Here is a 17,354-nt window from a genome sequence, read left to right as displayed (position 1 = left end):
TGAAGAAGGTAGACGCATGACTATAGACGAAGTTGAAGCATTGAAGGAGCCACAGATGACTTTGTCGCTTTCGGCGTGCGTGGCCCAAGGAAGCAAGCGTTGCAGACCTTTATGAAGTTCAAGTATCTCATGACCCACGTATCAGAGTGGACCGATGAAGAGTCCTTTCCAGGATTCCAGACGCTGTTGGCAATCTCTCTCGACGCTATACAGTTTGGTACCAGTACCTCACTTTGAAAAGGAGGGGATGTCACGTGCACATTTAACCCTATGTGTACGTGGACAAGCTACTTCATGACTAGGGTACAATTCAGTTCCTAAGCCTAGCTTAGGAAGTGTTCTGGCACTTTTGTGAGTCTGCTCGTAGACCGTGCATGTCCAGGCACTTAGAATAGATGCATATCCTCTGGTTGCGCACAGCATGATCATCAGCAGTATCATCAGATTCCACCAGGAGCATTTACAGTACAAAAAACCTATTTTCCCTATTTTAGCCATTTTTCACTTATTATCATTAAGTGACTTTTGTTGGGAACTGGGTAGGGCAAATTGAATAAGTCACTATATAAGCAAACTAGCGCTAGCACTTTCTGGCAGAAGAGGCAACAGGGACCTTGTGTCCAACAGAGCACCTTCTCAGCAAGACATCCCCCCCCCCCCCCCCCGACGGAAATCCTAGTGTTTTCAGCCAACAAAGAAGCCAGCGTTTTTAGTTTTGCAGACCAGCCCAGCGTTTTGCAGTTGCAGCAGCCTGGTGACAGCAGACACAGCAGATCCCCCAACGTTTTTGCATCAGACACAAATTCAACCCTAGCGTTGTTGGATCAGCAGAACAACATAACGTTTTGCAGATTCTCCACGACAGAACCAGCATAGGCATCAGCGTTTTCAGTTTGCAGCAATCTGACTCCACAGTAGAACCCTCGAACCTTGCAGATCTCACCTTCCCGCAGTAGATCCTCGCCGCACGGTCAGATCAGCTAGCGTTTGCAGATTCAGCCCGGAAAACGCAGATTTCAGCATTTGCGTTTTCAGCGCGTCGTTGTTGCATCGTCATCATCACTGTCGTCACCGACATAAAGTCAGAATTCAGCAGATAAAGATTTGCAAATTTCAACCAATTAGCGTTTTTAGATTTCAGTGAGTCTCGTCGTCGTCCTTATCGTTGTCGACATCGTCGGCAAGTCCATTGCATTGTAGAGATTTGTGCAATCAATAGTAGACCACTCTCGCCATAGAGAGTGGGGCCTTCGGAGGAGGGTTTGACAACATTCTGGTGTTGTATTCTTCTCTCTCTATCTCTCAGTCTCATCACCTTCATTCACAGTGTCACTCACTTTGATTGTGATCACTTGCACTCTCTCACTAAAGGAACGGAAGGAACCATGAGCACAATTCGGAGCACTCATCTTGAGCAAAGTTCAACATTCACTTCCGCTGCACCTTACAGAGAGAGATTTTATTATTATCCTTGGAGATCAAATATGACCTATGGGACCTAAGTTATATGTGATGTAGTATGTGTGCGGCTGATGAGTGATTCTCGATTATCCAAAATTGTGGTGATGAGAGTCGCAATGGAGAGCCCGCTGTGTGGCTAGGAGAGGAAAGTGTGTAGGTCTAAGTCATGGCTAAAAATGTGAGGGAAGCAAGTTTGGATGTGACCAAAAGCTAAGCACTCTAGTAGTGTGTGGTATTCAAACTCTCGAACTTGCAGTAAGCATAATGCGCACAATCGATTATACATTTAGAGACATTTTCAGCCATAGCCAGAAATTGCTTGAAGCACATAAACACTCCGGACTTCGCCTTAAGCGGATACACCCATGCATGCTTGGGCCCTGGAGTAATCATCAATGAAAGTCACAAAGTAAAGGTAAATGCCCATGGACAGAGTTTGCATGGGCCCACAAACATCACTATGCACAAGCTGCAACCTGCATGCAGCCCTAACTGAACCATCCTTTGGAAACTTCCAACACTGCATCTTACCTAAAATACAGCCTTCACAAACATGCTTAACAGGGACTTCAAAAGGCGGCAAAGAAGTAACCCTATCAGATTATTGCAAATGCAGCAAACTGGCAAAATCAAGATGTCCAAAACATGCATGCCAAAGTTTTGCATATGAAATAGCCTTGAAATCCACAACTGTATTTGCAAAATTCTACCCACACTTGTCATACAAATTGAGCTTATACAACCCACGACATAAAATGCCTGATGCAACAATCTCATCACAAAAACTGAGATCATGAAACTGTACATTTGTCATCCACCAGTTTCACAACAAGACCAAGTCTAGCAAGTGCATATATAGACAAAAGGTTCTTCTTGATCCCAAGTACATAAAGTGTATCAACAAGTGTGAAAGAACTGCCATTCGTAGCAATCAACACAATCTTTCCAACTCCCTTGGCCGGATGAGAGGCATTGTTGGCACAAGTGATTGAATTCCCATGAGGGACATCCTCGAGAGAGGTAAACAAGTCACGATGAGAGGTAATGTGCTTTATAGCACCACTGTTTGTCGCGCATTTCACTTGCGCCACGTGGACATGCTTTTGCCATGGTCTGGCATCAATCATAGCCTAGCTTAGGACTGAGCGTGGCACTTTGTGAGCCTCTAGCATGACGTGCATGTGTAATAGACTTGGACACTCCAAGTCAAAAATCAATCACGACAGCACCAAATAACCACTTCAAAACAATTCACAGATCACAATAGATTTGCACTGGCCCGGCGGAGTTCCGTGCCTAGAGATATTGGCCCCAAAGACTGGCGCCCCTTTCGGTATTTCTTTTTGTATTAATAAATCATCAAAGTACAAGAGAGTGGCTCGGGGTTCTCTCTCAGACTCTGCGTCCAGATGCTTTGAGAAGTGAGGCCCTCACCACTAATTTAAAGGTTACAAGGGATGCCCAAAAGCAGAGCCCCAAAAGCTTCAAATCAAAAGCAATTGCTCTCTCTCTCTCTCTCTCTCTCTCTCTCTCTCTCACAGAGAGTCAAAACTTGAAAGCAAAAGCATTCTCTCTCTCTTTCTCATTAAGTAGGGAAAAAGCGAAATTTGCGTCACTCATCATTTTCAAATTTTTTTTCTTTTTTAAAGCCTCTGCGATTTTCGAAAATTAGGGTTTTTGGCAAAATTAGGGTTTGTAGGAATTTTAGGGTTTCTGGCAGAAATTAGGGTTTTTGTTGTCCGCCACGTCATCACTTTGTGACATACCCCCCTCTTGAAAGCATTGTAATCGACTGCGATTACGCCTGCAAAACCGACAAAACCCATAAACCGTCTTAGCAGACACTGACTGTTAGTACCTACGTACTAGGAACACACATCTAGCACATGTACAAAATCGACAGTCACATCACACGACATCACCAGACATCATAGGACATCACATGACATTCAACATTCATTCGGATCGTAGACCATGATTTATCGGCAATGTAGCTAGCAATCACATCTAGGTCCAATCGGGACCTCATCGATGTCCGATTGACTAACCCCTATTGCAACCATGTCTATTCGAGATCAATCAAACCAAAATGCTGCAGTCATTTCGGCTATTAGTTCCTGCACTCACAAGAAGTCAAGAACAAATCAGTATCATTATCAGGAATTCCATTTCATAAAGTCATCCAACAGAATATTGTCAGCTCTCAGTATCCCTGAAGCTCAAAGAGACATCAGTGACTTTAGTATCAAAATCGAGGCATCTGTTGACAAGGGAGCGGAGTGACTCCCCTCTTGTGCATCCCACTGCACCAGATCTCCGGCCAAGCTGAATTTCTGGGTTCTGTTTGGAGTAGACTATGCTAAACCAAAACAATGAGGTAAAGTTTCACAATCCGAGGAGTATCTGCTAGGTCCTCCTCCTCCATCCACTTCGCATCAAATGCAGGAAAGTTCTTGAACTAAACCAAGAACCGCCTTCGGACTTTACCTTTCTTCTTATCGTTATGTGCCAAAATCTGTTCAGGAACAAGGATCTCCTCGTTTTCTTCCACTTCGGGTTGCTCATCAGGCTCCCCATCATCATGCACATCACCCTTAACAGGGCTCAAGAGACTCACATGCAATGTATTATGAATCCTCTAAGTATCTGGCAGTTCCAATCGGAAGGAGACATCATTTATCTTGTCAGTGATCTGGAAAGGTCCGTAGTATCCCATACTAAGCTTTGGAAAAAGCCTCTCCTTTCCCTTTTTCTTTCTTAGGCGTGCCTTCTCAAAAGTAAGAGCACCCAATCATCCTCCTTCAATTTCAAGTCGCGACGATGGCGATCCGCTGCCTTTTTCTGTCGTTCTTGAGACTCCTGCAAAGTCTCGCGAACCTTGGCAAAAGCCGTATCCAAATCTCGCGAATGTTCATCCGCTTCAAATATCCAATCTTTCGTGCTTAGGAAGGATGGAACCTTCGCAGCACTTTCAACAATCTCACATGGCGTCTTCCCCGTCGAAGAGTGTATCGTGTTATTGTAGGCAAATTCCACCAAAGGTAAGTTCTTTTCCCATTGAGTCTTCTGAACCGAGATACAAGACTTCAATAAATCTAAAATCACTGAATTGGCAATCTCAAATTGCTCGTCAGTCTGCAAGTGGAACGATGACGAGAACTGCAACTGCATGCCAATGTTCTCCCAAATTGCCTTCCAAAACAAACTCATAAATTTGGGGTCTTTGTCGGAGACAATCGTCTCAGACGTGCCATGTAATCGGAAAATCATCGTGATCATTCTGTGTAATCGGGATTACACAGAGAACAAACGGCCTAGAGAACAAACGGCTCTCGTAAGCTATGACATGGCCTTCTTGCATCAAGACCGCACCCAGACTACGACCACAAGCATCACAATATACTTCAAATGACTTCTGCAAGTCCGGCAAAGTCAAATCTGGTCCTGTAGTGAATTTCTCTTTCAATGTCCGAAAGGCAGTCACCTCTGTGGGTCCCCACGAAAAAGGTACTCCTTTCTGTGTCAAGGTATGCAAAGGAGAAGCAACCTCTACAAGCTTTCGTATGAACCGCCTGTAGTACGAACACAGTCCCAAGAAGCTTCTAACTTCATGGACATTCCTCAAATCGGGCCAATCACGGATAGTCTCTATCTTGGCTGGGTCCATTTGCACTCCTGCAATGTGTCCCAAAAAGTGTATCTCTGGTAGGAAAAATTCACTTTTCTTTGCATTAATCACTAACGTGTGATCTCGTAATGCCTGAAAGCCTTGAAGCAAATGATCTCTGTGTTCTGCCTCATTCTTGGAGAAAACAATGATGTCGTCAAAGAAAGTGCCAACAAATAGCCTGTACTCTCGAAAAATCCTGTCCATCATCTGGTTAAATGTCGCAAGAGCATTGGTTAAGCCAAAAGGCATCACCGAAAACTTAAATAACCCAAAAGTCGTCCGAAAAGTTGTCTTGTAGACATCTCCTGGTGCTATCTTGATCTGATGATATCCACTCTTCAAGTCAATCCTGCTAAAGTACGAGGATCCCTGTAACCTGTCGAGTATATCATCGATCCTAGGAATCGGAAATCTGTTCTTGAAGGTGATTTCGTTGAGAGTGCTATAATCGATGCAGATTCTCCAAGATCCGTCTTTGTTCAAAACCAACAACACTGGAGAGCAATACGGTGAAGTACTAGGCTAGACAAGACCCTTTTCCAAGAGGTCTTTCACTGGGTTCATAATCTTTTCATTTTGTACTCGGCTCACACGATAAGGTGGCCGATTCGGTGGCCTGCTTCCAGGTATCAGCTCAATGGTTTGATCTTCAGGCCCTCTGAAAAGCAATCGGCATGAGTGTGGAGAAAAATCTTGGCGTTCTTTTGATCAGGTCAAAACATATTCAACCTTTATCCAACGTTCAGTTCTTTCCCAAAAGAATGAGTAAGAAACTGAAGTTCATCAAGTACAATCTCTAAGCCCTTCATTTATCAAAGTTGCTTTCTCGGCCCGGTAGTCAACCACGGCGTAGTTCTTGTGGTACCAAGGGATTCTGAGTAGAACATCACTCGTGTGCCCTGAACACCCCTGTCATTGCAAACGAAGTTTGCCAATGCTCGGTGTAATGGCAAATCCCATCCGGGTGCCAGTCGAACTACCTCCGCCTGTGGCGTCAGTCTGTCGGGCGTAATTCCAAATCAAGCTGCCAATTCCAAGTGAAAAGAAGTTGGCCTTGGCTCCTTCAACAGAGCTTCCTGATCCTTCACTTTGCCCCAAAAGCGGCAAAGTTTGTACTTTCATTCATTAGATTCGGTGCAGGTCCCACGTGATGTGGTACCAGTTCTACTTTTCTATCTGTCTTTTCTGCCACGCTCCTCAGCTGCTCTCGAACTCTTAGGCCTGTCGTCGTCTTTATCATTCTGTTCTTGCTGTGCCTTTTTAGGGCACTTCGCGGAGATATGTCCATGTTCTCCGCATCCAAAGCACTTCCCCTCTCTGATGAAGCGAGCTCTCATCTCAGGAGTAAACTTGGGTCGTGCATCATTTTTCTCCGGGTTGCTCTTTTTCTTTCTACTATCATTCCCAGAAGTCTGTTCGGCTCGTTGTGTCGTGGCCTCATCTGTGGGGTAAGTCAGACTGCCAGATTGAATGGCAAAGCCCCGCTTCACATGACTCATCAACTCCTGAATAGAAGTTGACTTCTCTTCCAAGCAGTGATCTCGGATCTCTGTAGGACCCAAGGTAAACCGCTCAGTCTGTTCTCTGAACGAGATCTTCTTGAATGAAGAGGCGGGTAGAAAAGAGCTCCAGAATCTTTCACAATAAGCATTGATTGTATCTTTCTTGGTCATCCGAAGATGGTTCCAAGCAGCTCGTATATCTCGCTCAAACTCTTGAGTCAACCAAGAAGAAATAAAAAGCCTCTTAAATTTCAGCCATTTAACTGGCGCAATCTTGTTTAAAAGAAGCGTGGACCACCAAGTACGAGCATTCCCCTTAGAGTAAGAGGCAGCTCTCCGAATCTTGGAGTGCTCTGAATAGCGTCCTCCCGCGAAAGCGATGTCAAACTGTTGTATAGAAGACAAAGCCTTCGAAGTATCTGAGTATCCTGAAAAAGTATCAAACTTGATCGAGTGGCCACCTTCCTTAAACTCTCGGACTTACTTGCTTTCATCATTGAGAAAGTCATACTGGTTGGCTTTGTAAAAATTCTTCTTGTTCGCATAAAACTTTTCGTCAATCGGAATCTGAGCTGTCTGTAGACGAGTCCTTAGTAGAACTGTCAGTCTCTGGGTGAGATGTAGCCTTCTTTGCCTTTTTCTTGCCCTTTCCGAAGCTTTGTTTCTTGCTTCGCTTTTTATCTTTTCTATCTTCTTCGCTCGAATCCGAGGAGCTAGAAGAACTATCAGAAGAAGAAGAAGAACTGAGTAATCCTTCAAACTTGACACGCTTCTTCTGTTTCTTTGCCTTGTCAAAAGTTGACTGACGACCCAAATAACCTGGAAAGTCAGTGCTTTTCTTCTGCTTTTTGCCGTGCTTTTTGGCTTTCTTTTGCGCGTCAAAAAGCTGAGCAATCCGTGTATCAACCACGTTCTCCAGTTCCTTCTTCATATATTTTCTTGGAGGCAGAAGGTTTCTTGAGAGCGGGTTTCGGGAGTGGTGTTGTGGTTCTTTCCCACTCCATCTGTACCTCTTCCAAAGAGGTCTGGTTCATATATTTTGCCATCTTCGGGTCCTTGGCAAAATTGAGCATCATCTTTGTTGCATCGCCAATCAATTGACGACGCTCCATCTCTCTTTGCTCCGCCTGAGTAGGCCGAGGCGGGCCATACTCTCTGTCTGAATCTTCGTTGTGATCCCAGCCCGCATCTCGAGATGCAGAGGGAGTCGATTGATCATTGCCTGAAGCCATAGGTGCCGCGGAATTTTTTTTTTCGGGGATCGGATTTCTCGTAGAAGAGAAATCGGCCGTGCTCTGATACCACTGTAACAGACTTGGACACTCCAAGTCAAAAATCAATCGTGACAGCACCAAATAACCACTTCAAAACAATTCACAGATCACAATAGATTTGCACTGGCCCGGCGGAGTTCCGTGCCTAGAGATATTGGCCCCAAAGACTGGCGCCCCTTTCGGTATTTCTTTTTGTATTAATCAATCATCAAAGTACAAGAGAGTGGCTCGGGGTTCACTCTCAGACTCTGCGTCCAGATGCTCTGAGAAGTGAGGCCCTCACCACTAATTTAAAGGTTACAAGGGATGCCCAAAAGCAGAGCCCCAAAAGCTTCAAATCAAAAGCAATTGCTCTCTCTCTCTCTCTCTCTCTCTCTCTCTCTCTCATAGAGAGTCAAAACTTGAAAGCAAAAGCACTCTCTCTCTCTTTCTCATTAAGTAGAGAAAAAGCGAAATTAACGTCGTGTCACAAGACGGGAGCGTACACGAGCACTTAGAAAATCTGAAAATTATAATTCTTTGAAAACATGAGAGAAGGGAGAAGATTGACACAGTATTGGGGACCAGAAGATGGGCTGGTCCCGCCCTGTTAAGAGTATTCTTTTATTCAGGGAGAAATCTTATACAAGCACGAGAACCCGAGGAAACCCCTCCGTTCTATAGTCCTAGACCCGAAGGTCGTGCTTTCCCGTAAAGGGCTTGGGCACAAGGCCGTTCGTTCCCGTGAGGGACTTAGGCGCGAAGCCGCACTTTCCCGTAAGGGACTTAGGTGTGAAGCCGTACTTCCCGTGAAGGGCCTTCCCGTAAGACGAGAGATTCCTGCAAAACAAACCACACAAACACGCGACAACAATTCGTATGGCGAATCCACAATAGATACCTGTCGCTCTTGCGCGGGAAAAAAGCGACTTCCGTGCTTCGTAGTCTCGCGATCTCTTGCGGTAGAGTCTTCTCTTGCTGACGTTGGTACCTCCTTTGAGTGAGGGCATGTGGTGCTTTTATAGCTCCCTGGCCACGGCACGAATAGCTGCTCGCGTAGAGATCGCGGCCGGTTTTTTTATTTATTTATATTTTTGCGCTGATCTACCCGAAATAGGGAGAGAGAATTCGCTGGCTGGTTTTGTTGCTTTATCTTCTAAGTGGCTGCCCACTTATTAAGTGGGCGGCCGACATATTTTAAAATTGGTATGAACCTGCCCAAAAACTCAATAAAACCTTATAAGTTAAAACCAATGCATTTCACAACACTTCCCAGGCGTCCCTGGATGCAACCACATGCACGAATGCAATGCAAACATAGATTCCTCGCGGGAAAGCGTCTGCCTTCCCACGATTGTTTCTGCTTTTCGTAAAAAGCTTCATTGAACCCATCTTTATTCTTGTGCTTGCGTTCTTATGCGTATTTTCTTACTCAGTTCGGATTTCCTCCTTAGCCTACGGGATGCCCCCTTACTGATGCACCCGTCACGCATCATGTGACTCATCAGGGGCACTCGTTACCCGGCCCTTTCCACCGAACGTACGGAAACTCCTTCGCGATGTTTACCGTCACCCATCAAATGACACATCACAGTTGTCCGTTCCTGTAGCTACAATCTTTTAACAGTTCTTAGTGCACATAATAAAATATCCTAAAAAAGAAATTAATCATTAAAAATAAGAAAATAGTCCAATTAGCAACACGTCGCTCATCATTTTCATTTTTTTTTTTTAATAGCCTCCGCGATTTTCGGAAATTAGGGTTTTTGGCAAAAATTAGGGTTTGCAGGAATTTTAGGGTTTCCGGCAAAAATTAGGGTTTTTGCTGTCCGCCACGTCATCACTTTGTGACAGCATGCCCAGGCCGGTCATAGTTGCATACCCTCTCTTGCACAGTACAGTCATTTCAGCATGAGCATTTTCGAGAGCATAGAACCCTTTTTCCCAAAGTACACATTTTTCACTTATTTATCAATAAGTGACTTTTGTTGGAAAAGTAGGTAGGGAAAATTCCTAAAAAAACTATAAAAGAAAACCATTGCGCACTTAGTAGAGGCAGAGGAGCAGTAATCCAATAGCAAATGGAGCCATTCAACAAAAGTCCCAGCAACAGCTAGCGTTTTGCATCCACTGCAGCGCCTAGTGTTTTTGGGCAGTTTTCAGCCGTCATCGTTTTTGCCATAGTACCAGCCCTTAGCCTCGTCGCGTACCAGATCCCCTTCCCGCCAGCAGATTCTCACCGGAAAGCCATCCTTCGTGCCAGTTTCAGATTTCAGCCTTAGCCTTTTTCAACCTCGCTGTCACCATTACCGACATCGTCGTCGTTACGACACAATTTCCAATTTTCAGCCCTAACCATCAGCGCCATATTCAGCCCTACAGATCAGCCAGCGTTTTCAGTTTTTAGCCTTGAGGCCGTCGTCGTCCACATCGTCATTGCAGATCCCGGACTTGATGACGACACCATCGTCGTCATCGTCACAGTCATCATCGTCGTCGTCGTCGACATAGACTCCATCAGTACCTCGTCGTCGACATAGACCCCATCAGTACCTCGTCGTCGACATAGACTCCATTGATGAGCGCGCAGCGGTGTGTGCAAGTGAAAGAGCATGCGAGGAAGTGCAGTGTGTGTGCAGAGAGGGGAGGCGAAGGCCAGCAGGAGATTAAGTGCTAGCAGAAGAGAGAGGGCTCACGTTTTTTGGGGAAAACTCAATAAGTGAGTTTTGGGTTTTCCCACTTTTATTATAAGTGACCTTTAAAAAATGTGTCCAGGTTCAAAGTATAAAAATGTACAAAAAGGGGTTATTTAGGCCTTTAACCCAACAACCTCCCACTTAAAGGCATAAATGGCGCCTTTAAGCTACGTGACTCCCACCATCTCTATGCATAGATGATGTTGTGATTTGGATAAGCACTTAGTGAGAGCATTGGCTGGATTTTGTGATGTATGGACCTTAACCAATGTAATAAGGCCATCCTCAAGCACTTCTCGTATGAAGTGATACCGCACATCAATATGCTTTGTGCGTGCATAAAACATGGCATTCTTTGCCCGACATATAGCACTCTGGCTATCACAACCAAGCATAGGTGCCTTGGCAGGCAAGCAAAACTCACTGCATAGGCGTGCTAACCAAATAGCTTCTTTGGAAGCCTCAGTGGCTGAAATATATTCAGCCTTTGTCGTAGACAATGCAACAATCTTTTGCAATCTAGAACACCATGAAACAGCACCTCTCGCAAGAGTAAATACATAGCCACTTGTGGATTTCCGTGTATCCACATCACCAGCCATGTCTGAGTCACAAAATCCCTTCAACTCCATTGGTCCTTTACCATAGCAGAGGCATTTGTTTTTAGTCCCTTTCAAGTACCTCATAATGGACTTCACTGCATCCCAATGCAACCTGCCTGGATTAGCCATAAACCGGCTCACAACTCCCACTGCATGGGCTATGTCAGGCCTAGTAGCAACCATAGCATACATAAGTGAACCACAAGCTGAAGCATAAGGCACACTTTGCATGTCATTGGCTTCTTCCTTTGACTTGCGACAATCAGCCTTGGAGATTTTGACATATGGCTGTAATGGCACACCAAGAGGCTTTGCTTCAGCCATGTTAAATTTGTCCAACACCTTTTCAATGTACTTTTCTTGCGACAAATACAATAGGCGTTTGTCTCTTTGCCTCCTAACCCTCACTCCAAGTATATGTTCAGCTGCCCCAAGGTCTTTCATTGAAAACGCAGATTTCAGCTGCCCTTTAAGAGCATCAACAGTGCTTCTTTTCTTTGCAGCTATCAACATATCGTCTACATAGAGCACAAGAATGATCGGGCTGCCATCCTCATCACGTTTGGTATACAAACAATGGTCTGCATGGCTTCTTTTGTAATCATGTTTAAGCATGAAGCGATCAAACTTCTTGTACCACTGTCTACATGATTGTTTCAGCCCATACAATCTTCTATTGAGCATACATACCAAATGTTCCTTGCCAGGGATGACAAAACCCTCGGGTTGCTTCATGTAAAGCTCTTCTTCCACATCACCATGCAAGAAAGCGGTATGTACATCCATTTGGTCCATTTCCAAATCAAGAGAAGCCACAATGGCAAACAATACACGCAAAGTGGTCATCTTCACAACAGGAGAGAACACTTCCTGAAAGTCTCTGCCCTTGGTTTGAACATATCCCTTTGCCACAAGCCTTGCCTTATACTTGGGTTTTGCATCAACAATTTTGATTTTATACACCCATTTGTTAGGAATAGCCTTCCTTCCTTTGGGCAATTCAACATAATCCCAAGTATGATTAGCATGCAAAGCTTTAATCTCTTCCTGCATAGCAAGCTCCCACTTGTCACTGTGCTCACATGCTTTTGCCTCTTTATACGTAAGAGGCTCTCCCTCATCTGTCAACATAATGTAATGCAAAGAGGGGTCATATCGACTCACAAGCCGTTTTGACGAGTAGACCGCCTCACCCAATGGTCCACATTATCCGGCAATGGGTTTACATCAGGTGGCACTACAAAATCATCAACAATGGACTGCTGTACATCATTTTCAGCACCATTTTCAGCATTGTTTCTTGGCTGCAAATGCCCTTCAGGAGCCTCAATTTGCTGTCCACCATCATCTGGCTCAAACACCACTGGATCATCTACATTTTCAGCCATTTGTGGTGCATCGTGAGGGTCAAAAATAGGCCTAACAGGTGGCTGGTCATGCTGAAATTTCACCCTTTTATGGTCATGCTTTGAGGCACAATTGTTTTGAAGCAGCCTTGCCTCATTAAAAACAACATCCCGGTTGCGAACAACCCTTTTGAGTTGAGGTAACCAAATCCTGTAACCCATTTCGCCTTCTTCACCATATTCCATGAAGAGGCCTTTAATGGACTTCGCATCTAGTTTACTCCTCAACTCAGGTCTAACATGCACAAGAACTTCGCAACCAAAAATGCATAAGTGATCATATTAAGCAGGCTTTCCAGACCAAACCTCTTAAGGGATGTCACCTTTCAAAGACATGTGAGGGGATCGATTGCATATATGCACTGCAATATTCAAAGCTTCTCCCCAAAATCCATGAGAGAGATTAGTTGTGGACAGCATGCATCTCACCCTCTCACAAAGTGTCCTATTGAATCTTTCAGCCACACCATTAGAAGAGGGGCTGTATGGCACAGTAAGCTCCCTCTTAATGCCCAAATTTTCACAAAATTTGTTAAATTCAGCACTTGTGTACTCCCCCCCATTGTCTGTACGCAAGCATTTTAGCTTTCTACTTGTTTGGGTGGTCACAAATGCATGAAATTTCTTAAACGCAGCAAAGGCTTCATCCTTAGATTTAAGCAAATAAACCCAAATTTTTCTAGAATGATCATCAACAAAGGAGACAAAATAACATGCACCACCCATAGACTTAGTAGGCATGCTACATACATCAGAATGTACAAGATCAAGCACACAAGATTTACGAGAGACACCGGAGTAATAAGAACGCTTTGCTTGCTTGCCATATTGACATTCATTACAAAAGTCAAGCTTTGTGCCTTTAGCATCAAGCTTGTTCAAAGTACAAAGCTTAGAAAGGCCCTTTTGGCTCATATGGCCAAGCCTCTTGTGCCATAACTCCATGTGAGAGTTAATTTCAGCCAACGCAATAAACTTGCCCAACATGGCCTTTCCATGCATACAGTAAAGTGTCCCTTTCTTTGTGCCCTTTACAATCAGCCTTGAGCCTTTAGTCATTTTCCATGACCCTCTCTCAAACAAGATGCCGTAACCATGCATATCCATCTGACCAACAGAAAGCTGACTCTTCTTGATTCCCGGCACATATCGAACATTATGCAAGACAAGCTCATTTGTGCCATCTATGGAGAGATGCACAGTGCCAATACCCTCAATGGAACTTGCATGATTGTTTCCAAGGTATATAGGCCACGCTTGCCTGCATTAAAAGTAGAGAAACAACCACCTCCCACTTAAAGGCATAAATGGCGCCTTTAAGCTACGTGACTCCCACCATCTGTATACATAGCTGATGTTGTGCTTTGGGTAAGCACTTAGTGAGAGCATCTGCTGGATTTTGTGATGTATGGACCTTAACGAATGTAATAAGGCCATCCGCAAGCACTTCTCGAATGAAGTGATATTGCATATGAATATGCTTTGTGCGTGCATGAAACATGGCATTCTTTGCCATACATATGGCACTCTGGCTATCACAACCAAGCATTGGTGCCTTGTCAGGCAAACCAAAATCATTGCATAGACGTGCTAACCAAATGGCTTCTTTGGAAGCCTCAGTGGCTGAAATATATTCAGCCTCTGTAGTAGACAATGCAACTATCTTTTGCAATCTAGAACACCATGAAACAACACCTCCTACAAGAGTAAACACATAACCACTTGTGGATTTCCATGTATCCACATCACCAGCCATGTCAGAGTCACAAAATCCCTTCAACTCCAATGGTCCTTTACCATAGCAAAGGCATTTGTTTTTAGTCCCTTTCAAGTACCTCATAATGGACTTCACTGCATCCCAATGCAACCTACCTGGATTAGCCATAAACCGGCTCACAACTCCCATTGCATGGGCTATGTCAAGCCTAGTAGCAACCATAGCATACATAAGTGAACCACAAGCTGAAGCGTAAGGCACACTTTGCATGTCATTGGCTTCCTCCTTTGACTCGGGGCAATCATCCTTGGAGACTTTGACATATGGCTGTAATGGCACGCCAAGAGGCTTTGCTTCAGCCATGTTAAATCTGTCCAGCACCTTTTCGATGTACTTTTCTTGCGACAAATACAATATGCGCTGGTCCCTTTGCCTCCTAACCCTCACTCCAAGTATATGTTCAGCTGTCCCAAGGTCTTTCATTGAAAATGCAGATTTCAGTTGCTCTTTAAGAGCATCAACAGTGCTTCTTTTCTTTGCAGCTATCAACATATCATCCACATAGAGCACAAGAATGATAGGGCTGTCATCCTCATCACATTTGGTATACAAACAATGGTCTACGTGGCTTCTTTTGTAACCATGTTTGAGCATGAAGCGGTCAAACTTCTTGTACCATTGTCTACATGGTTGTTTCAGCCCATACAAGCCTCTATTGAGCATACATACCAAATGTTCCTTGCCAGGAATAACAAAACCCTCGGGTTGCTTCATGTAAAGCTCTTCCTCCACATCACCATGCAAGAAAGCCGTATGTACATCCATTTGGTCCAATTCTAAATCAAGGGCAGCCACTATGGCAAACAATACACGCAAAGTGGTCATCTTCACTACAGGAGTGAACACTTCCTGAAAGTCTATGCCCTTGGTTTGAACATATCCCTTTGCAACTAGCCTTGCCTTATACTTGGGTTTTGCATCAACTGTCTTGATTTTATATACCCATTTGTTAGGAATAGCCTTCTTACCTTTGGGCAATTCCACCAAATCCCAAGTATAATTAGCATGCAAAGCTTTAATCTCTTCCTACATAGCAAGCTCCCACTTGTCGCTGTGCTCACATGTCTTTGCCTCTTTATACGTAAGAGGCTCTCCCTCATCTGTCAACATAATATAATGCAAAGAGGGATCATATCTACTCACAATCCGTCTTGGACGAGTAGACCGTCTCACCCAATGATCCAGATTATCTGGTAATGGGTCTACATCAGGTGCATGATAAAATCATCAACGATGGGCTGCTATACATCATTTTCAGCACCATTTTCAGCATTGTTTTGTGGCTGCAAATGCCCTTCAGGAGCTTCAATTTGCTGCCCAACATCATCTGGCTCAAACACCACTGGATCATCTATATTTTCAGCCATATGTGGTGCATCTTGAGGGTCAAGAATAGGCCTAACAGGTGGCTGGTCATGCTAAAACTTGACCCTTTTATGGTGATGCTTTGAGGCACAATTGTTTTGAAGCAGCCTTGCCTCATTAAAAACAACATCCCGATTGCATACAACCCTTTTGAGCCGAGGTAACCAAATCCTGTAACCCATTTCGTCTTCTTCACCATATCCCATGAAGAGGCCTTTAATGGACTTGGCATCTAGTTTGCTTCTCAACTCAGGTCTAATATGCACAAAAGCTTCGCAACCAAAAATGCGTAAGTGATCATATGAAGCAGGCTTGCCAGACCAAGCCTCTTCAGAGATGTCACCTTTCAAAGACATGTGAGGGGATCGATTGCATATATGCACTGCAATTTTCAAAGCTTCTCCCCAAAATCCATGAGAGAGATTAGTTGTGGACAGCATGCATCTCACCCTCTCACAAAGTGTCCTATTGAATCTTTCAGCCACACCATTAGAAGAGCGGTTGTATGGCACAGTAAGCTCTCTCTTAATGCCCAAATTTTCACAAAATTTGTTAAATTCAGCACTTGTGAACTCTCCCCCATTGTCCGTACGTAAGCATTTCAGCTTTCTACCTGTTTGGGTGGTCACAAATGCATGAAATTTCTTAAACGCAGCAAAGGCTTCATACTTAGATTTAAGCAAATAAACCCAAATTTTCCTAGAATGATCATCAACAAAGGAGACAAAATAGCATACACCTCTCCCATAGACTTAGTAGGCATGCTACATACATCAGAATGTACAAGATCAAGCACACAAGATTTACGAGAGACACCGGAGTAATAAGAACGCTTTACTTGCTTGCCATATTGACATTCATTACAAAAGTCAAGCTTTGTGCCTTTAGCATCAAGCTTGTTCAAAGTACAAAGCTTAGAAAGGCCCTTTTGGCTCATATGGCCAAGCCTCTTGTGCCATAACTCCATGTGAGAGTTAATTTCAGCCAACGCAATAAACTTGCCCAACATGGCCTTTCCATGCATACAGTAAAGTGTCCCTTTCTTTGTGCCCTTTACAATCAGCCTTGAGCCTTTAGTCATTTTCCATGACCCTCTCTCAAACAAGATGCTATAACCATGCATATCCATCTGACCAACAGAAAGCAGACTCTTCTTGATTCCAGTGGTTGGGTTAAAGGTTACAGTGGTATCAGAGCATTAGGCGTGTGCTTTTTTGAAAGCATACTGGTCCTACCAAAGAGCAGACAGAGCAAGATCGCACTTCTAAAGTCCATTGGAGATTTTAGTTTCGTGCTTGAACCTACGACTTACTAGCCACTCCCACCATTACTTCATCGCGCATGGTGCTCTCCCGTCTTTACCGCTCATGTCTTACAGGGCATAAGCCATAAAGATAACTTGCAAGAGAAGGATCCAAAATTTGTTTCGAGCTACTGTTTTTCTCAGAGGCAGTGCCATGCAATAGTGGAAGTGTATAGCTACCAAGCCGCACACTCCAAGGACTTGGCAAGGGTTCAAGAAAATATTAGCCCGAAGTTATATGGTTTTTGACGTCTTCGTTTGGAGTGCAACTTCTGGCAGAGTGGGGTATCCTGAAATGCCTGCCATGGAAACCCTAGCA

General features: G+C 44.2%; 1 protein-coding gene and 1 pseudogene across 1 annotated transcript in view; one reads left to right on the top strand and one right to left on the bottom strand.

Moving 5' to 3' along the window:
* Window positions 1-17,354, top strand: part of LOC147461523 (putative cyclic nucleotide-gated ion channel 20, chloroplastic) — a 192,183-nt gene that overhangs the window by 4,488 nt on the left and 170,341 nt on the right. The window lies entirely within an intron of this gene.
* Window positions 13,912-15,906, bottom strand: LOC147461525 (uncharacterized; annotated as a pseudogene).

This window comes from Adiantum capillus-veneris, chromosome 3 (genome assembly GCF_014529385.1).
Source record: "Adiantum capillus-veneris isolate H3 chromosome 3, ASM1452938v2, whole genome shotgun sequence".
Classification (NCBI taxonomy): Eukaryota; Viridiplantae; Streptophyta; class Polypodiopsida; order Polypodiales; family Pteridaceae; genus Adiantum; species Adiantum capillus-veneris.
This window is presented reverse-complemented; position numbering and strand designations above follow the sequence as displayed.